This window comes from Capricornis sumatraensis, unplaced genomic scaffold (assembly GCF_032405125.1).
Source record: "Capricornis sumatraensis isolate serow.1 unplaced genomic scaffold, serow.2 scaffold3, whole genome shotgun sequence".
NCBI classification, from domain to species: Eukaryota; Metazoa; Chordata; class Mammalia; order Artiodactyla; family Bovidae; genus Capricornis; species Capricornis sumatraensis.
The window spans coordinates 2,470,149-2,492,197 of NW_027184614.1; positions in this window are offsets into that span (position 1 = coordinate 2,470,149).

Sequence of the window (22,049 nt, forward strand, 5' to 3'; positions counted from 1 at the left end):
CCACAGATCCTTTGATCCACGCCACGGGAAGCGTGACATTGCTGCTACAGCCTGGAAGGAAAGTGAACGTGCATGCCCCGACTCGAGACGAGGCCTGACTCCCCTGGGGAGACTCCAGAAGTACCCAAAGATCCATATCAGCCCCTGAGAGGAATCCTCGGTTCCGGCCCTGACTCCACACAAGGTTTTTGGCCCCGGTATCAATGGGAGAGGAATCCCGAGAGGCCCCCTAGCAACTCGCATGGGGACTGGCCTCTCCTGAGGCCACCAGGGCGGGTCCCTGAGGTCCCCGTCGTAACTCGAGAACACCTGCCGCAACTCGAGAAATTCCATTAAGTTTCCCCTTCCAGGCGAGATGAGGCCTATTTCCGATGAGGCGTCTGGAGACTAATGACACCTAACCTCTGGACCTTCGAAAGGGTCTTTCACACCCTTGCTGCAACTCAAGAAGTTCACCGCCATACCCGTCTCCACTCGAGAGGAAGCACGATGGTCCCGCCCACATCCAGAGGAGCCCCGTTTCCCCCTCGTAGCTCGAGATGAGGGATCCTTTCCCTGCTTTCAACGGGAAAGAATTCCCGGCGTTCCCGTCGCATCTCAAGAGGAGGCACTCTCAACAGGAAAGGCGAGAGGAACTCCATGGTCGTACCACCATTCCAAGAGTCTCCCAGATGTCTCAGTCCATTCCAGAGGAAGCTCTTTGCCCTGCACTGGCTCATCTTTCACGCCGAGGATCGACTCACACCACGGTGGCACGTGGGACAGCCCTGTGGGAAAGCCTCGAGGGAAAGCCTCAAGGGAAAACCACAGATCCTTTGATCCACGCCACGGGAAGCGTGACATTGCTGCTACAGCCTGGAAGGAAAGTGCACGTGCATGCCCCGACTCGAAACGAGGCCTCACTCCCCTGGGGAGACTCCAGAAGTACCCAAAGATCCATGTCAGCCCCTGAGAGGAATCCTCGGTTACGGCCCTGACTCCACACAAGGTTTTTGGCCCCGGTATCGACGGGAGAGGAATCCCGAGAGGCCCCCTAGCAACTCGCATGGGGACTGGCCTCTCCTGAGGCCACCAGGGCGGGTCACTGAGGTCCCCGTCGTAACGCGAGAACACCTGCCGCAACTCGAGATATTCCAGGAAGTTCCCCCTTCCAGGCGAGATGAGGCCTATTTCCGATGAGGCGTCTGGAGACTAATGACACCTAACCTCTGGAACTTCGAAAGGGTCTTTCACACCCTTGCTGCAACTCAAGAAGTTCACCGCCATACCCATCTCCACTCGAGAGGAAGCACGATCGTCCCGCCCACATCCAGAGAAGCCCCCTTTCCCCCTCGTAGCTCGAGATGAGGGATCCTTTCCCTGCTTTCAACGGGAAAGAATTCCCGGCGTTCCCGTTGCATCTCAAGAGGAGGCACTCTCAACAGGAAAGGCGAGAGGAACTCCATGGTCGTACCACCATTCCAAGAGTCCCCCAGATGTCTCAGTCCATTCCAGAGGAAGCTCTTTGCCCTGCACTGGCTCATCTTTCACGCCGAGGATCGACTCACACCACGGTGGCACGTGGGACAGCCCTGTGGGAAAGCCTCGAGGGAAAGCCTCGAGGGAAAACCACAGATCCTTTGATCCACGCGACGGGAAGCGTGACATTGCTGCTACAGCCTGGAAGGAAAGTGCACGTGCATGCCCCGACTCGAGACGAGGCCTGACTCCCCTGAGGAGACTCCAGAAGTACCCAAAGATCCATGTCAGCCCCTGAGAGGATTCCTCGGTTCAGGCCCTGACTCCACACAAGGTTTTTGGCCCCGGTATTGACGGGAGAGGAATCCCGAGAGGCCCCCTAGCAACTCGCATGGGGACTGGCCTCTCCTGAGGCCACCAGGGCGGGTCCCTGAGGTCCCCGTCGTAACTCGAGAACACCTGCCACAACTCGAGAAATTCCAGCAAGTTCCCCCTTCCAGGCGAGATGAGGCCTATTTCCGATGAGGCGTCTGGAGACTAATGACACCTAACCTCTGGAACTTCGAAAGGGTCTTTCACACCCTTGCTGCAACTCAAGAAGTTCACCGCCACACCCGTCTCCACTCGAGAGGAAGCACGATGGTCCCGTCCACATCCAGAGGAGCCTCGTTTCCACCTCCTAGCTCGAGATGAGCGATCCTTTCCCTGCTTTCAACGGGAAAAAATTCCCGGCGTTCCCGTCGCATCTCAAGAGGAGGCACTCTCAACAGGAAAGGCGAGAGGAACTCCATGGTCGTACCACCATTCCAAGAGTCCCCCAGATGTCTCAGTCCATTCCAGAGGAACCTCTTTGCCCTGCACTGGCTCATCTTGCACGCCGAGGATCGACTCACACCACGGTGGCACGTGGGACAGCCCTGTGGGAAAGCCTCGAGGGAAAGCCTCGAGGGAAAACCACAGATCCTTTGATCCACGCCACGGGAAGCGTGACATTGCTGCTACAGCCTGGAAGGAAAGCGCACGTGCATGCCCCCACTCGAGACGAGGCCTGACTCCCATGGGGAGACTCCAGAAGTACCCACAGATCCATGTCAGCCCCTGAGAGGAATCCTCGGTTCCGGCCCTGACTCCACACAAGGTTTTTGGCTCCGTTATCGACGGGAGAGGAATCCCGAGAGGCCCCCTAGCAAGTCGCATGGGGACTGGCCTCTCCTGAGGCCACCAGGGCGGGTCCCTGAGGTCCCCGTCGTAACTCGAGAACACCTGCCGCAACTCGAGAAAATCCAGGAAGTTCTCCCTTCCAGGCGAGATGAGGCCTATTTCCGATGAGGCCTCTGGAAACTAATGACACCTAACCTCTGGAACTTCGAAAGGGTCTTTCACACCCTTGCTGCAACTCAAGAAGTTCACCGCCATACCCGTCTCCACTCAAGAGGAAGCACGATGGTCCCGCCCACATCCAGAGGAGCCCCGTTTCCCCCTCCTAGCTCGAGATGAGCGATCCTTTCCCTGCTTTCAATGGGAAAGAATTCCCGGCGTTCCCGTCGCATCTCAAGAGGAGGCACTCTCAACAGGAAAGGCGAGAGGAACTCCATGGTCGTACCACCATTCCAAGAGTCCCCCAGATGTCTCAGTCCATTCCAGAGGAACCTCTTTGCCCTGCACTGGCTCATCTTTCACGCCGAGGATCGACTCACACCACGGTGGCACGTGGGACAGCCCTGTGGGAAAGCCTCGAGGGAAAGCCTCGAGGGAAAACCACAGATCCTTTGATACACGCGATGGGAAGCGTGACATTGCTGCTACAGCCTGGAAGGAAAGCCCGCGTGCATGCCCCCACTCGAGATGAGGCCTGTCTCCCCTGGCGAGACTCCAGAAGTACCCAAAGATCCATATCAGCCAGTGAGAGGAATCCTCGGTTCCGGCCCTGACTCCACACAAGGTTTTTGGCCCGGGTATCGATGGGAGAGGAATCCCGAGAGGCCCCCTAGCAACTCGCATGGGGACTGGCCTCTCCTGAGGCCACCACGGCCGGTCCCTGAGGTCCCCGTCGTAACTCGAGAACACCTGCCGCAACTCGAGAAAATCCAGGAAGTTCTCCCTTCCAGGCGAGATGAGGCCTATTTCCGATGAGGCGTCTGGAGACTAATGACACCTAACCTCTGGAACTTCGAAAGGGTCTTTCACACCCTTGTTGCAACTCAAGAAGTTCACCGCCATACCCGTCTCCACTCGAGAGGAAGCACGATCGTCCCGCCCACATCCAGAGGAGCCCCCTTTCCCACTCGTAGCTCGAGATGAGGAATCCTTTCCCTGCTTTCAATGGGAAAGAATTCCCGGCGTTCCCGTCGCATTTCAAGCGGAGGCACTCTCAACAGGAAAGGCGAGAGGAACTCCATGGTCGTACCACCATTCCAAGAGTCCCCCAGATGTCTCAGTCCATTCCAGAGGAACCTCTTTGCCCTGCACTGGCTCATCTTTCACGCCGAGGATCGACTCACACCACGGTGGCACGTGGGAAAGCCCTGTGGGAAAGCCTCAAGGGAAAGCTTCGAGGGAAAACCACAGATCCTTTGATCCACGCCACGGGAAGCGTGACATTGCTGCTACAGCCTGGAAGGAAAGTGCACGTGCATGCCCCGACTTGAGACGAGGCCTGACTCCCCTGGGGAGACTCCAGAAGTACCCAAAGATCCATGTCAGCCCCTGAGAGGAATCCTCGGTTACGGCCCTGACTCCACACTAGGTTTTTGGCCCCGGTATCGACGGGAGAGGAATCCCGAGAGGCCCCCTAGCAACTCGCATGGGGACTGGCCTCTCCTGAGGCCACCAGGGCGGGTCCCTGAGGTCCCCGTCTTAACTCGAGAACACCTGCCGCAACTCGAGATATTCCAGGAAGTTCCCCCTTCCAGGCGAGATGAGGCCTATTTCCGATGAGGCGTCTGGAGACTAATGACACCTAACCTCTGGAACTTCGAAAGGGTCTTTCACACCCTTGCTGCAACTCACGAAGTTCACCGCCATACCCGGCTCCACTCGAGAGGAAGCACGATCGTCCCGCCCACATCCAGAGGAGCCCCATTTCCCCCTCGTAGCTCGAGATGAGGAATCCTTTCCCTGCTTTCAATGGGATAGAATTCCCGGCGTTCCCGTCGCATCTCAAGCGGAGGCACTCTCAACAGGAAAGGCGAGAGGAACTCCATGGTCGTACCACCATTCCAAGAGTCCCCCAGATGTCTCAGTCCATTCCAGAGGAAGCTCTTTGCCCTGCACTGGCTCATCTTTCACGCCGAGGATCGACTCACACCACGGTGGCACGTGGGACAGCCCTGTGGGAAAGCCTCGAGGGAAAGCCTCGAGGGAAAACCACAGATCCTTTGATCCACGCGACGGGAAGCGTGACATTGCTGCTACAGCCTGGAAGGAAAGTGCACGTGCATGCCCCGACTCGAGACGAGGCCTGACTCCCCTGAGGAGACTCCAGAAGTACCCAAAGATCCATGTCAGCCCCTGAGAGGAATCCTCGGTTCCGGCCCTGACTCCACACAAGGTTTTTGGCTCCGTTATCGACGGGAGAGGAATCCCGAGAGGCCCCCTAGCAAGTCGCATGGGGACTGGCCTCTCCTGAGGCCACCAGGGCGGGTCCCTGAGGTCCCCGTCGTAACTCGAGAACACCTGCCGCAACTCGAGAAAATCCAGGAAGTTCTCCCTTCCAGGCGAGATGAGGCCTATTTCCGATGAGGCGTCTGGAAACTAATGACACCTAACCTCTGGAACTTCGAAAGGGTCTTTCACACCCTTGCTGCAACTCAAGAAGTTCACCGCCATACCCGTCTCCACTCGAGAGGAAGCACGATCGTCCCGCCCACATCCAGAGGAGCCCCGTTTCCCCCTCCTAGCTCGAGATGAGCGATCCTTTCCCTGCTTTCAATGGGAAAGAATTCCCGGCGTTCCCGTCGCATCTCAAGAGGAGGCACTCTCAACAGGAAAGGCGAGAGGAACTCCATGGTCGTACCACCATTCCAAGAGTCCCCCAGATGTCTCAGTCCATTCCAGAGGAACCTCTTTGCCCTGCACTGGCTCATCTTTCACGCCGAGGATCGACTCACACCACGGTGGCACGTGGGACAGCCCTGTGGGAAAGCCTCGAGGGAAAGCCTCGAGGGAAAACCACAGATCCTTTGATCCACGCGATGGGAAGCGTGACATTGCTGCTACAGCCTGGAAGGAAAGCGCACGTGCATGCCCCCACTCGAGATGAGGCCTGTCTCCCCTGGCGAGACTCCAGAAGTACCCAAAGATCCATATCAGCCAGTGAGAGGAATCCTCGGTTCCGGCCCTGACTCCACACAAGTTTTTTGGCCCGGGTATCGATGGGAGAGGAATCCCGAGAGGCCCCCTAGCAACTCGCATGGGGACTGGCCTCTCCTGAGGCCACCACGGCCGGTCCCTGAGGTCCCCGTCGTAACTCGAGAACACCTGCCGCAACTCGAGAAAATCCAGGAAGTTCTCCCTTCCAGGCGAGATGAGGCCTATTTCCGATGAGGCGTCTGGAGACTAATGACACCTAACCTCTGGAACTTCGAAAGGGTCTTTCACACCCTTGTTGCAACTCAAGAAGTTCACCGCCATACCCGTCTCCACTCGAGAGGAAGCACGATCGTCCCGCCCACATCCAGAGGAGCCCCCTTTCCCACTCGTAGCTCGAGATGAGGAATCCTTTCCCTGCTTTCAATGGGAAAGAATTCCCGGCGTTCCCGTCGCATTTCAAGCGGAGGCACTCTCAACAGGAAAGGCGAGAGGAACTCCATGGTCGTACCACCATTCCAAGAGTCCCCCAGATGTCTCAGTCCATTCCAGAGGAACCTCTTTGCCCTGCACTGGCTCATCTTTCACGCCGAGGATCGACTCACACCACGGTGGCACGTGGGACAGCCCTGTGGGAAAGCCTCAAGGGAAAGCTTCGAGGGAAAACCACAGATCCTTTGATCCACGCCACGGGAAGCGTGACATTGCTGCTACAGCCTGGAAGGAAAGTGCACGTGCATGCCCCGACTTGAGACGAGGCCTGACTCCCCTGGGGAGACTCCAGAAGTACCCAAAGATCCATGTCAGCCCCTGAGAGGAATCCTCGGTTCCGGCCCTGACTCCACACAAGGTTTTTGGCCCCGGTGTCGACGGGAGAGGAATCCCGAGAGGCCCCCTAGCAACTCGCATGGGGACTGGCCTCTCCTGAGGCCACCAGGGCGGGTCCCTGAGGTCCCCGTCTTAACTCGAGAACACCTGCCGCAACTCGAGATATTCCAGGAAGTTCCCCCTTCCAGGCGAGATGAGGCCTATTTCCAATGAGGCGTCTGGAGACTAATGACACCTAACCTCTGGAACTTCGAAAGGGTCTTTCACACCCTTGCTGCAACTCAAGAAGTTCACCGCCATACCCGGCTCCACTCGAGAGGAAGCACGATCATCCCGCCCACATCCAGAGGAGCCCCCTTTCCCCCTCGTAGCTCGAGATGAGGAATCCTTTCCCTGCTTTCAATGGGAAAGAATTCCCGGCGTTCCCGTCGCATCTCAAGCGGAGGCACTCTCAACAGGAAAGGCGAGAGGAACTCCATGGTCGTACCACCATTCCAAGAGTCCCCCAGATGTCTCAGTCCATTCCAGAGGAAGCTCTTTGCCCTGCACTGGCTCATATTTCACGCCGAGGATCGACTCACACCACGGTGGCACGTGGGACAGCCCTGTGGGAAAGCCTCGAGGGAAAGCCTCGAGGGAAAACCACAGATCCTTTGATCCACGCCACGGGAAGCGTGACATTGCTGCTACAGCCTGGAAGGAAAGTGCACGTGCATGCCCCGACTCGAGACGAGGCCTGACTCCCCTGGGGAGACTCCAGAAGTACCCAAAGATCCATGTCAGCCCCTGAGAGGAATCCTCGGTTCAGGCCCTGACTCCACACAAGGTTTTTGGCCCCGGTATCGGCGGGAGAGGAATCCCGAGAGGCCCCCTAGCAACTCGCATGGGGACTGGCCTCTCCTGAGGCCACCAGGGCGGGTCCCTGAAGTCCCCGTAGTAACTCGAGAACACCTGCCACAACTCGAGAAATTCCAGGAAGTTCCCCCTTCCAGGCGAGATGAGGCCTATTTCCGATGAGGCGTCTGGAGACTAATGACACCTAACCTCTGGAACTTCGAAAGGGTCTTTCACACCCTTGCTGCAACTCAAGAAGTTCACCGCCACACCCGTCTCCACTCGAGAGGAAGCACGATGGTCCCGTCCACATCCAGAGGAGCCTCGTTTCCACCTCCTAGCTCGAGATGAGCGATCCTTTCCCTGCTTTCAACGGGAAAAAATTCCCGGCGTTCCCGTCGCATCTCAAGAGGAGGCACTCTCAACAGGAAAGGCGAGAGGAACTCCATGGTCGTACCACCATTCCAAGAGTCCCCCAGATGTCTCAGTCCATTCCAGAGGAACCTCTTTGCCCTGCACTGGCTCATCTTTCACGCCGAGGATCGACTCACACCACGGTGGCACGTGGGACAGCCCTGTGGGAAAGCCTCGAGGGAAAGCCTCGAGGGAAAACCACAGATCCTTTGATCCACGCCACGGGAAGCGTGACATTGCTGCTACAGCCTGGAAGGAAAGCGCACGTGCATGCCCCCACTCGAGACGAGGCCTGACTCCCATGGGGAGACTCCAGAAGTACCCACAGATCCATGTCAGCCCCTGAGAGGAATCCTCGGTTCCGGCCCTGACTCCACACAAGGTTTTTGGCTCCGTTATCGACGGGAGAGGAATCCAGAGAGGCCCCCTAGCAAGTCGCATGGGGACTGGCCTCTCCTGAGGCCACCAGGGCGGGTCCCTGAGGTCCCCGTCGTAACTCGAGAACACCTGCCGCAACTCGAGAAAATCCAGGAAGTTCTCCCTTCCAGGCGAGATGAGGCCTATTTCCGATGAGGCGTCTGGAAACTAATGACACCTAACCTCTGGAACTTCGAAAGGGTCTTTCACACCCTTGCTGCAACTCAAGAAGTTCACCGCCATACCCGTCTCCACTCAAGAGGAAGCACGATGGTCCCGCCCACATCCAGAGGAGCCCCGTTTCCCCCTCCTAGCTCCAGATGAGCGATCCTTTCCCTGCTTTCAATGGGAAAGAATTCCCGGCGTTCCCGTCGCATCTCAAGAGGAGGCACTCTCAACAGGAAAGGCGAGAGGAACTCCATGGTCGTACCACCATTCCAAGAGTCCCCCAGATGTCTCAGTCCATTCCAGAGGAACCTCTTTGCCCTGCACTGGCTCATCTTTCACGCCGAGGATCGACTCACACCACGGTGGCACGTGGGACAGCCCTGTGGGAAAGCCTCGAGGGAAAGCCTCGAGGGAAAACCACAGATCCTTTGATCCACGCGATGGGAAGCGTGACATTGCTGCTACAGCCTGGAAGGAAAGCGCACGTGCATGCCCCCACTCGAGATGAGGCCTGTCTCCCCTGGCGAGACTCCAGAAGTACCCAAAGATCCATATCAGCCAGTGAGAGGAATCCTCGGTTCCGGCCCTGACTCCACACAATGTTTTTGGCCCGGGTATCGATGGGAGAGGAATCCCGAGAGGCCCCCTAGCAACTCGCATGGGGACTGGCCTCTCCTGAGGCCACCACGGCCGGTCCCTGAGGTCCCCGTCGTAACTCGAGAACACCTGCCGCAACTCGAGAAAATCCAGGAAGTTCTCCCTTCCAGGCGAGATGAGGCCTATTTCCGATGAGGCGTCTGGAGACTAATGACACCTAACCTCTGGAACTTCGAAAGGGTCTTTCACACCCTTGTTGCAACTCAAGAAGTTCACTGCCATACCCGTCTCCACTCGAGAGGAAGCACGATCGTCCCGCCCACATCCAGAGGAGCCCCCTTTCCCACTCGTAGCTCGAGATGAGGAATCCTTTCCCTGCTTTCAATGGGAAAGAATTCCCGGCGTTCCCGTCGCATTTCAAGCGGAGGCACTCTCAACAGGAAAGGCGAGAGGAACTCCATGGTCGTACCACCATTCCAAGAGTCCCCCAGATGTCTCAGTCCATTCCAGAGGAACCTCTTTGCCCTGCACTGGCTCATCTTTCAGGCCGAGGATCGACTCACACCACGGTGGCACGTGGGACAGCCCTGTGGGAAAGCCTCGAGGGAAAGCCTCGAGGGAAAACCACAGATCCTTTGATCCACGCCACGGGAAGCGTGACATTGCTGCTACAGCCTGGAAGGAAAGTGCACGTGCATGCCCCGACTCGAGACGAGGCCTGACTCCCCTGGGGAGACTCCAGAAGTACCCAAAGATCCATGTCAGCCCCTGAGAGGAATCCTCGGTTCAGGCCCTGACTCCACACAAGGTTTTTGGCCCCGGTATCGGCGGGAGAGGAATCCCGAGAGGCCCCCTAGCAACTCGCATGGGGACTGGCCTCTCCTGAGGCCACCAGGGCGGGTCCCTGAAGTCCCCGTAGTAACTCGAGAACACCTGCCACAACTCGAGAAATTCCAGGAAGTTCCCCCTTCCAGGCGAGATGAGGCCTATTTCCGATGAGGCGTCTGGAGACTAATGACACCTAACCTCTGGAACTTCGAAAGGGTCTTTCACACCCTTGCTGCAACTCAAGAAGTTCACCGCCACACCCGTCTCCACTCGAGAGGAAGCACGATGGTCCCGTCCACATCCAGAGGAGCCTCGTTTCCACCTCCTAGCTCGAGATGAGCGATCCTTTCCCTGCTTTCAACGGGAAAAAATTCCCGGCGTTCCCGTCGCATTTCAAGAGGAGGCACTCTCAACAGGAAAGGCGAGAGGAACTCCATGGTCGTACCACCATTCCAAGAGTCCCCCACATGTCTCAGTCCATTCCAGAGGAACCTCTTTGCCCTGCACTGGCTCATCTTTCACGCCGAGGATCGACTCACACCACGGTGGCACGTGGGACAGCCCTGTGGGAAAGCCTCGAGGGAAAGCCTCGAGGGAAAACCACAGATCCTTTGATCCACGCCACGGGAAGCGTGACATTGCTGCTACAGCCTGGAAGGAAAGCGCACGTGCATGCCCCCACTCGAGACGAGGCCTGACTCCCATGGGGAGACTCCAGAAGTACCCACAGATCCATGTCAGCCCCTGAGAGGAATCCTCGGTTCCGGCCCTGACTCCACACAAGGTTTTTGGCTCCGTTATCGACGGGAGAGGAATCCCGAGAGGCCCCCTAGCAAGTCGCATGGGGACTGGCCTCTCCTGAGGCCACCAGGGCGGGTCCCTGAGGTCCCCGTCGTAACTCGAGAACACCTGCCACAACTCGAGAAATTCCAGGAAGTTCCCCCTTCCAGGCGAGATGAGGCCTATTTCCGATGAGGCGTCTGGAGACTAATGACACCTAACCTCTGGAACTTCGAAAGGGTCTTTCACACCCTTGCTGCAACTCAAGAAGTTCACCGCCACACCCGTCTCCACTCGAGAGGAAGCACGATGGTCCCGTCCACATCCAGAGGAGCCTCGTTTCCACCTCCTAGCTCGAGATGAGCGATCCTTTCCCTGCTTTCAACGGGAAAAAATTCCCGGCGTTCCCGTCGCATCTCAAGAGGAGGCACTCTCAACAGGAAAGGCGAGAGGAACTCCATGGTCGTACCACCATTCCAAGAGTCCCCCAGATGTCTCAGTCCATTCCAGAGGAACCTCTTTGGCCTGCACTGGCTCATCTTTCACGCCGAGGATCGACTCACACCACGGTGGCACGTGGGACAGCCCTGTGGGAAAGCCTCGAGGGAAAGCCTCGAGGGAAAACCACAGATCCTTTGATCCACGCCACGGGAAGCGTGACATTGCTGCTACAGCCTGGAAGGAAAGCGCACGTGCATGCCCCCACTCGAGACGAGGCCTGACTCCCATGGGGAGACTCCAGAAGTACCCACAGATCCATGTCAGCCCCTGAGAGGAATCCTCGGTTCCGGCCCTGACTCCACACAAGGTTTTTGGCTCCGTTATCGACGGGAGAGGAATCCCGAGAGGCCCCCTAGCAAGTCGCATGGGGACTGGCCTCTCCTGAGGCCACCAGGGCGGGTCCCTGAGGTCCCCGTCGTAACTCGAGAACACCTGCCGCAACTCGAGAAAATCCAGGAAGTTCTCCCTTCCAGGCGAGATGAGGCCTATTTCCGATGAGGCGTCTGGAAACTAATGACACCTAACCTCTGGAACTTCGAAAGGGTCTTTCACACCCTTGCTGCAACTCAAGAAGTTCACCGCCATACCCGTCTCCACTCAAGAGGAAGCACGATGGTCCCGCCCACATCCAGAGGAGCCCCGTTTCCCCCTCCTAGCTCCAGATGAGCGATCCTTTCCCTGCTTTCAATGGGAAAGAATTCCCGGCGTTCCCGTCGCATCTCAAGAGGAGGCACTCTCAACAGGAAAGGCGAGAGGAACTCCATGGTCGTACCACCATTCCAAGAGTCCCCCAGATGTCTCAGTCCATTCCAGAGGAACCTCTTTGCCCTGCACTGGCTCATCTTTCACGCCGAGGATCGACTCACACCACGGTGGCACGTGGGACAGCCCTGTGGGAAAGCCTCGAGGGAAAGCCTCGAGGGAAAACCACAGATCCTTTGATCCACGCGATGGGAAGCGTGACATTGCTGCTACAGCCTGGAAGGAAAGCGCACGTGCATGCCCCCACTCGAGATGAGGCCTGTCTCCCCTGGCGAGACTCCAGAAGTACCCAAAGATCCATATCAGCCAGTGAGAGGAATCCTCGGTTCCGGCCCTGACTCCACACAAGGTTTTTGGCACGGGTATCGATGGGAGAGGAATCCCGAGAGGCCCCCTAGCAACTCGCATGGGGACTGGCCTCTCCTGAGGCCACCACGGCCGGTCCCTGAGGTCCCCGTCGTAACTCGAGAACACCTGCCGCAACTCGAGAAAATCCAGGAAGTTCTCCCTTCCAGGCGAGATGAGGCCTATTTCCGATGAGGCGTCTGGAGACTAATGACACCTAACCTCTGGAACTTCGAAAGGGTCTTTCACACCCTTGTTGCAACTCAAGAAGTTCACTGCCATACCCGTCTCCACTCGAGAGGAAGCACGATCGTCCCGCCCACATCCAGAGGAGCCCCCTTTCCCACTCGTAGCTCGAGATGAGGAATCCTTTCCCTGCTTTCAATGGGAAAGAATTCCCGGCGTTCCCGTCGCATTTCAAGCGGAGGCACTCTCAACAGGAAAGGCGAGAGGAACTCCATGGTCGTACCACCATTCCAAGAGTCCCCCAGATGTCTCAGTCCATTCCAGAGGAACCTCTTTGCCCTGCACTGGCTCATCTTTCACGCCGAGGATCGACTCACACCACGGTGGCACGTGGGACAGCCCTGTGGGAAAGCCTCAAGGGAAAGCTTCGAGGGAAAACCACAGATCCTTTGATCCACGCCACGGGAAGCGTGACGTTGCTGCTACAGCCTGGAAGGAAAGTGCACGTGCATGCCCCGACTTGAGACGAGGCCTGACTCCCCTGGGGAGACTCCAGAAGTACCCAAAGATCCATGTCAGCCCCTGAGAGGAATCCTCGGTTACGGCCCTGACTCCACACAAGGTTTTTGGCCCCGGTATCGACGGGAGAGGAATCCCGAGAGGCCCCCTAGCAACTCGCAAGGGGACTGGCCTCTCCTGAGGCCACCAGGGCGGGTCCCTGAGGTCCCCGTCTTAACTCGAGAACACCTGCCGCAACTCGAGATATTCCAGGAAGTTCCCCCTTCCAGGCGAGATGAGGCCTATTTCCGATGAGGCGTCTGGAGACTAATGACACCTAACCTCTGGAACTTCGAAAGGGTCTTTCACACCCTTGCTGCAACTCAAGAAGTTCACCGCCATACCCGGCTCCACTCGAGAGGAAGCACGATCGTCCCGCCCACATCCAGAGGAGCCCCATTTACCCCTCGTAGCTCGAGATGAGGAATCCTTTCCCTGCTTTCAATGGGAAAGAATTCCCGGCGTTCCCGTCGCATCTCAAGCGGAGGCACTCTCAACAGGAAAGGCGAGAGGAACTCCATGGTCGTACCACCATTCCAAGAGTCCCCCAGATGTCTCAGTCCATTCCAGAGGAAGCTCTTTGCCCTGCACTGGCTCATCTTTCACGCCGAGGATCGACTCACACCACGGTGGCACGTGGGACAGCCCTGTGGGAAAGCCTCGAGGGAAAGCCTCGAGGGAAAACCACAGATCCTTTGATCCACGCGACGGGAAGCGTGACATTGCTGCTACAGCCTGGAAGGAAAGTGCACGTGCATGCCCCGACTCGAGACGAGGCCTGACTCCCCTGAGGAGACTCCAGAAGTACCCAAAGATCCATGTCAGCCCCTGAGAGGAATCCTCGGTTCAGGCCCTGACTCCACACAAGGTTTTTGGCCCCGGTATTGACGGGAGAGGAATCCCGAGAGGCCCCCTAGCAACTCGCATGGGGACTGGCCTCTCCTGAGGCCACCAGGGCGGGTCCCTGAGGTCCCCGTCGTAACTCGAGAACACCTGCCACAACTCGAGAAATTCCAGGAAGTTCCCCCTTCCAGGCGAGATGAGGCCTATTTCCGATGAGGCGTCTGGAGACTAATGACACCTAACCTCTGGAACTTCGAAAGGGTCTTTCACACCCTTGCTGCAACTCAAGAAGTTCACCGCCACACCCGTCTCCACTCGAGAGGAAGCACGATGGTCCCGTCCACATCCAGAGGAGCCTCGTTTCCACCTCCTAGCTCGAGATGAGCGATCCTTTCCCTGCTTTCAACGGGAAAAAATTCCCGGCGTTCCCGTCGCATCTCAAGAGGAGGCACTCTCAACAGGAAAGGCGAGAGGAACTCCATGGTCGTACCACCATTCCAAGAGTCCCCCAGATGTCTCAGTCCATTCCAGAGGAACCTCTTTGCCCTGCACTGGCTCATCTTTCACGCCGAGGATCGACTCACACCACGGTGGCACGTGGGACAGCCCTGTGGGAAAGCCTCGAGGGAAAGCCTCGAGGGAAAACCACAGATCCTTTGATCCACGCCACGGGAATCGTGACATTGCTGCTACAGCCTGGAAGGAAAGCGCACGTGCATGCCCCCACTCGAGACGAGGCCTGACTCCCATGGGGAGACTCCAGAAGTACCCACAGATCCTTGTCAGCCCCTGAGAGGAATCCTCGGTTCCGGCCCTGACTCCACACAAGGTTTTTGGCCCCGGTGTCGACGGGAGAGGAATCCCGAGAGGCCCCCTAGCAACTCGCATGGGGACTGGCCTCTCCTGAGGCCACCAGGGCGGGTCCCTGAGGTCCCCGTCTTAACTCGAGAACACCTGCCGCAACTCGAGATATTCCAGGAAGTTCCCCCTTCCAGGCGAGATGAGGCCTATTTCCGATGAGGCGTCTGGAGACTAATGACACCTAACCTCTGGAACTTCGAAAGGGTCTTTCACACCCTTGCTGCAACTCAAGAAGTTCACCGCCATACCCGGCTCCACTCGAGAGGAAGCACGATCGTCCCGCCCACATCCAGAGGAGCCCCCTTTCCCCCTCGTAGCTCGAGATGAGGAATCCTTTCCCTGCTTTCAATGGGAAAGAATTCCAGGCGTTCCCGTCGCATCTCAAGCGGAGGCACTCTCAACAGGAAAGGCGAGAGAAACTCCAAGGTCGTACCACCATTCCAAGAGTCCCCCAGATGTCTCAGTCCATTCCAGAGGAACCTCTTTGCCCTGCACTGGCTCATCTTTCACGCCGAGGATCGACTCACACCACGGTGGCACGTGGGACAGCCCTGTGGGAAAGCCTCGAGGGAAAGCCTCGAGGGAAAACCACAGATCCTTTGATCCACGCCACGGGAAGCGTGACATTGCTGCTACAGCCTGGAAGGAAAGTGCACGTGCATGCCCCGACTCGAAACGAGGCCTGACTCCCCTGGGGAGACTCCAGAAGTACCCAAAGATCCATGTCAGCCCCTGAGAGGAATCCTCGGTTCAGGCCCTGACTCCACACAAGGTTTTTGGCCCCGGTATCGGCGGGAGAGGAATCCCGAGAGGCCCCCTAGCAACTCGCATGGGGACTGGCCTCTCCTGAGGCCACCAGGGCGGGTAGTTGAGGTCCCCGTCGTAACTCGAGAACACCTGCCGCAACTCGAGAAAATCCAGGAAGTTCTCCCTTCCAGGCGAGATAAGGCCTATTTCCGATGAGGCGTCTGGAGACTAATGACACCTAACCTCTGGAACTTCGAAAGGGTCTTTCACACCCTTGCTGCAACTCAAGAAGTTCACCGCCATACCCGTCTCCACTCGAGAGGAAGCACGATAGTCCCGCCCACATCCAGAGGAGCCCCGTTACCCCTCGTAGCTCGAGATGAGGGATCCTTTCCCTGCTTTCAACGGGAAAGAATTCCCGGCGTTCCCGTCGCATCTCAAGAGGAGGCACTCTCAACAGGAAAGGCGAGAGGAACTCCATGGTCGTACCTCCATTCCAAGAGTCCCCCAGATGTCTCAGTCCATTCCAGAGGAAGCTTTTTGCCCTACACTGGCTCATCTTTCACGCCGAGGATCGACTCACACCACGGTGGCACGTGGGACAGCCCTGTGGGAAAGCCTCGAGGGAAAGCCTCGAGGGAAAACCACAGATCGTTTGATTCACGCCACGGGAAGCCTGACATTGCTGCTAAAGCCTTGAAGGAAAGCGCACGTGCATGCCCCCACTCGAGACGAGGCCTGACTCCCCTGAGGAGGCTCCAGAAGTACCCAAAGATCCATGTCAGCCACTGAGAGGAATCCTCGGTTCCGGCCCTGACTCCACACAAGGTTTTTGGCCCCAGTATCGACGGGAGAGGAATCCCGAGAGGCCCCCTAGCAACTCGCATGGGGACTGACCGTTCCTGAGGCCACCAGGGCGGGTCCCTGAGGTCCCCGTCGTAACTCGAGAACACCTGCCGCAACTCGAGAAAATCCAGGAAGTTCTCCCTTCCAGGCGAGATGAGGCCTATTTCCGATGAGGCGTCTGGAGACTAATGACACCTAACCTCTGGAACTTCGAAAGGGTCTTTCACACCCTTGCTGCAACTCAAGAAGTTCACCGCCATACCCGTCTCCACTCGAGAGGAAGCACGATAGTCCCGCCCACATCCAGAGGAGCCCCGTTTCCCACTCGTAGCTCGAGATGAGGGATCCTTTCCCTGCTTTCAACGGGAAAGAATTCCCGGCGTTCCCGTCGCATCTCAAGAGGAGGCACTCTCAACAGGAAAGGCGAGAGGAACTCCATGGTCGTACCACCATTCCAAGTGTCCCCCAGATGTCTCAGTCCATTCCAGAGGAAGCTCTTTGCCCTACACTGGCTCATCTTTCACGCCGAGGATCGACTCACACCACGGTGGCACATGGGACAGCCCTGTGGGAAAGCCTCGAGGGAAAGCCTCGAGGGAAAACCACTGATCGTTTGATTCACGCCACGGGAAGCATGACATTGCTGCTACAGCCTGGAAGGAAAGCGCACGTGCATGCCCCCACTCGAGACGAGGCCTGACTCCCCTGGTGAGACTCCAGAAGTACCCAAAGATCCATGTCAGCCAATGAGAGGAATCCTCGGTTCCGGCCCTGACTCCACACAAGGTTTTTGGCCCCGGTATCGACGGGAGAGGAATCCCGAGAGGCCCCCTAGCAACTCGCATGGGGACTGGCCTCTCCTGAGGCCACCAGGGCGGGTCCCTGAGGTCCCCGTCGTAACTCGAGAACACCTGCCGCAACTCGAGAAAATCCAGGAAGTTCTCCCTTCCAGGCGAGATGAGGCCTATTTCCGATGAGGCGTCTGGAGACTAATGACACCTAAACTCTGGAACTTCGAAAGGGTCTTTCACACCCTTGCTGCAACTCAAGAAGTTCACCGCCATACCCATCTCCACTCTAGAGGAAGCACGATGGTCCCGCCCACATCCAGAGGAGCCCCGTTTCCATCTCCTAGCTCGAGATGAGCGATCCTTTCCCTGCTTTCAACGGGAAAGAATTCCCGGCGTTCCCGTCGCATCTCAAGAGGAGGCACTCTCAACAGGAAAGGCGAGAGGAACTCCATGGTCGTACCACCATTCCAAGAGTCCCACAGATGTCTCAGTCCATTCCAGAGGAACCTCTTTGCCCTGCACTGGCTCATCTTTCATGCCGAGGATCGACTCACACCACGGTGGCACGTGGGACAGCCCTGTGGGAAAGCCTCGAGGGAAAGCCTCGAGGGAAAACCACAAATCCTTTGATCCACGCGATGGGAAGCGTGACATTGCTGCTACAGCCTGGAAGGAAACTGCACGTGCATGCCCCCACTCGAGATGAGGCCTGTCTCCCCTGGCGAGACTCCAGAAGTACCCAAAGATCCATATCAGCCCGTGAGAGGAATCCTCGGTTCCGGCCCTGACTCCACACAAGGTTTTTGGCCCGGGTATCGACGGGAGAGGAATCCCGAGAGGCCCCCTAGCAACTCGCATGGGGTCTGGCCTCTCCTGAGGCCACCAGGGCGGGTCCCTGAGGTCCCCGTCGTAACTCGAGAACACCTGCCGCAACTCGAGAAAATCCAGGAAGTTCTCCCTTCCAGGCGAGATGAGGCCTATTTCCGATGAGGCGTCTGGAGACTAATGACACCTAACCTCTGGACCTTCGAAAGGGTCTTTCACACCCTTTCTGCAACTCAATAAGTTCACCGCCATACCCGTCTCCACTCGAGAGGAAGCACGATGGTCCCGCCCACATCCAGAGGAGCCCCGTTTCCCCCTCGTAGCTCGAGATGAGGGATCCTTTCCCTGCTTTCAACGGGAAAGAATTCCCGGCGTTCCCGTCGCATCTCAAGAGGAGGCACTCTCAACAGGAAAGGCGAGAGGAACTCCATGGTCGTACCACCATTCCAAGAGTCCCCCAGATGTCTCAGTCCATTCCAGAGGAACCTCTTTGCCCTGCACTGGCTCATCTTTCACGCCGAGGATCGACTCACACCACGGTGGCACGTGGGACAGCCCTGTGGGAAAGCCTCGAGGGAAAGCCTCGAGGGAAAACCACAGATCCTTTGATCCACGCCACGGGAAGCGTGACATTGCTGCTACAGCCTGGAAGGAAAGCGCACGTGCATGCCCCCACTCGAGACGAGGCCTGACTAACATGGGGAGACTCCAGAAGTACCCACAGATCCATGTCAGCCCCTGAGAGGAATCCTCGGTTCCGGCCCTGACTCCACACAAGGTTTTTGGCTCTGTTATCGACGGGAGAGGAATCCCGAGAGGCCCCCTAGCAACTCGCATGGGGACTGGCCTCTCCTGAGGCCACCAGGGCGGGTCCCTGAGGTCCCCGTCGTAACTCGAGAACACCTGCCGCAAGTCGAGAAAATCCAGGAAGTTCTCCCTTCCAGGCGAGATGAGGCCTATTTCCGATGAGGCGTCTGGAGACTAATGACACCTAACCTCTGGAACTTCGAAAGGGTCTTTCACACCCTTGCTGCAACTCAAGAAGTTCACCGCCATACCCGTCTCCACTCGAGAGGAAGCACGATGGTCCCGCCCACATCCAGAGGAGCCCCGTTTCCCCCTCCTAGCTCGAGATGAGCGATCCTTTCCCTGCTTTCAACGGGAAAGAATTCCCGGCGTTCCCGTCGCATCTCAAGAGGAGGCACTCTCAACAGGAAAGGCGAGAGGAACTCCATGGTCGTACCACCATTCCAAGAGTCCCCCAGATGTCTCAGTCCATTCCAGAGGAACCTCTTTGCCCTGCACTGGCTCATCTTTCACGCCGAGGATCGACTCACACCACGGTGGCACGTGGGACAACCCTGTGGGAAAGCCTCGAGGGAAAGCCTCGAGGGAAACCACAGATCCTTTGATTCACGCCACGGTAAGCGTGACATTTCTGCTACAGCCTGGAAGGAAAGCGCACGTGCATGCCCCCACTCGAGACGAGGCCTGACTCCCCAGGGGAGACTCCAGAAGTACCCAAAGATCCATGTCAGCCCCTGAGAGGAATCCTCGGTTACGGCCCTGACTCCACACAAGGTTTTTGGCCCCGGTATCGACGGGAGAGGAATCCCGAGAGGCCCCCTAGCAACTCGCATGGGGACTGGCCTCTCCTGAGGCCACCAGGGCGGGTCCCTGAGGTCCCCGTCTTAACTCGAGAACACCTGCCGCAACTCGAGATATTCCAGGAAGTTCCCCCTTCCAGGCGAGATGAGGCCTATTTCCGATGAGGCGTCTGGAGACTAATGACACCTAACCTCTGGAACTTTGAATGGGTCTTTCACACCCTTGCTGCAACTCAAGAAGTTCACCGCCATACCCGGCTCCACTCGAGAGGAAGCACGATCGTCCCGCCCACATCCAGAGGAGCCCCCTTTCCCCCTCGTAGCTCGAGATGAGGAATCCTTTCCCTGCTTTCAATGGGAAAGAATTCCCGGCGTTCCCGTCGCAACTGAAGCGGAGGCACTCTCAACAGGAAAGGCGAGAGGAACTCCATGGTCGTACCACCATTCCAAGAGTCCCCCAGATGTCTCAGTCCATTCCAGAGGAAGCTCTTTGCCCTGAACTGGCTCATCTTTCACGCCGAGGATCGACTCACACCACGGTGGCACGTGGGACAGCCCTGTGGGAAAGCCTCGAGGGAAAGCCTCGAGGGAAAACCACAGATCCTTTGATCCACGCCACGGGAAGCGTGACATTGCTCTACAGCCTGGAAGGAAAGTGCACGTGCATGCCCCGACTCGAGACGACGCCTGACTCCCCTGGGGAGACTCCAGAAGTACCCAAAGATCCATGTCAGCCACTGAGAGGAATCCTCGGTTCCGGCCCTGACTCCACACAAGGTTTTTGGCCCCGGTATCGACGGGAGAGGAATCCCGAGAGGCCCCCTAGGAACTCGCATGGGGACTGGCCTCTCCTGAGGCCACCAGGGCGGGTCCCTGAGGTCCCCGTCGTAACTCGAGAACACCTGCCGCAACTCGAGAAAATCCAGGAAATTCTCCCTTCCAGGCGAGATGAGGCCTATTTCCGATGAGGCGTCTGGAGACTAATGACACCTAAACTCTGGAACTTCGAAAGGGTCTTTCACACCCTTGCTGCAACTTAAGAAGTTCACCGCCATACCCGTCTCCACTCTAGAGGAAGCACGATGGTCCCGCCCACATCCAGAGGAGCCCCGTTTCCCCCTCCTAGCTCGAGATGAGCGATCCTTTCCCTGCTTTCAACGGGAAAGAATTCCCGGTGTTCCCGTCGCATCTCAAGAGGAGGCACTCTCAACAGGAAAGGCGAGAGGAACTCCATGGTCGTACCACCATTCCAAGAGTCCCCCAGATGTCTCAGTCCATTCCAGAGGAACCTCTTTGCCCTGCACTGGCTCATCTTTCACTCCGAGGATCGACTCACACCACGGTGGCACGTGGGACAGCCCTGTGGGAAAGCCTCGAGGGAAAGCCTCGAGGGAAAACCACAGATCCTTTGATCCACGCGATGGGAAGCGTGACATTGCTGCTACAGCCTGGAAGGAAAGCGCACGTGCATGCCCCCACTCGAGACGAGGCCAAACTCCCATGGGGAGACTCCAGAAGGACCCAAAGATCCATGTCAGCCCCTGAGAGGAATCCTCGGTTCCGGCCCTGACTCCACACAAGGTTTTTGGCCCCGGTATCGACGGGAGAGGAATCCCGAGATGCCCCCTAGCAACTCACATGGGGACAGGTCTCTCCTGAGGCCACCAGGGCGGGTCCCTGAGGTCCCCGTCGTAACTCGAGAACACCTGCCGCAACTCGAGAAAATCCAGGAAGTTCTCCCTTCCAGGCGAGATGAGGCCTATTTCCGATGAGGGGTCTGGAGACTAATGACACCTAACCTCTGGAACTTCGAAAGGGTCTTTCACACCCTTGCTGCAACTCAAGAAGTTCACCGCCATACCCGTCTCCACTCGAGAGGAAGCACGATGGTCCCGCCCATATCCAGAGGAGCCCCGTTTCCCCCTCCTAGCTCGAGATGAGCGATCCTTTCCCTGCTTTCAACGGGAAAGAATTCCCGGCGTTCCCGTCGCATCTCAAGAGGAGGCACTCTCAACAGGAAAGGCGAGAGGAACTCCATGGTCGTACCACCATTCCAAGAGTCCCGGAGATGTCTCAGTCCTTTCCAGAGGAACCTCTTTGCCCTGCACTGGCTCATCTTTCACGCCGAGGATCGACTCACACCACGGTGGCACGTGGGACAGCACTGTGGGAAGCCTCGAGGGAAGGCCTCGAGAGAAAACCACAGATCCTTTAATCCACGCGATGGGAAGCGTGACATTGCTGCTACAGCCTGGAAGGAAAGCGCACGTGCATGCCCCCACTCGAGATGAGGCCTGTCTCCCCTGGCGAGACTCCAGAAGTACCCAAAGATCCATATCAGCCCGTGAGAGGAATCCTCGGTTCCGGCCCTGACTCCACACAAGGTTTTTGACCCGGGTATCGACGGGAGAGGAATCCCGAGAGGCCCCCTAGCAACTCGCATGGGGACTGGCCTCTCCTGAGGCCACCAGGGCCGGTCCCTGAGGTCCCCGTCGTAACTCGAGAACACCTGCCGCAACTCGAGAAAATCCAGGAAGTTCTCCCT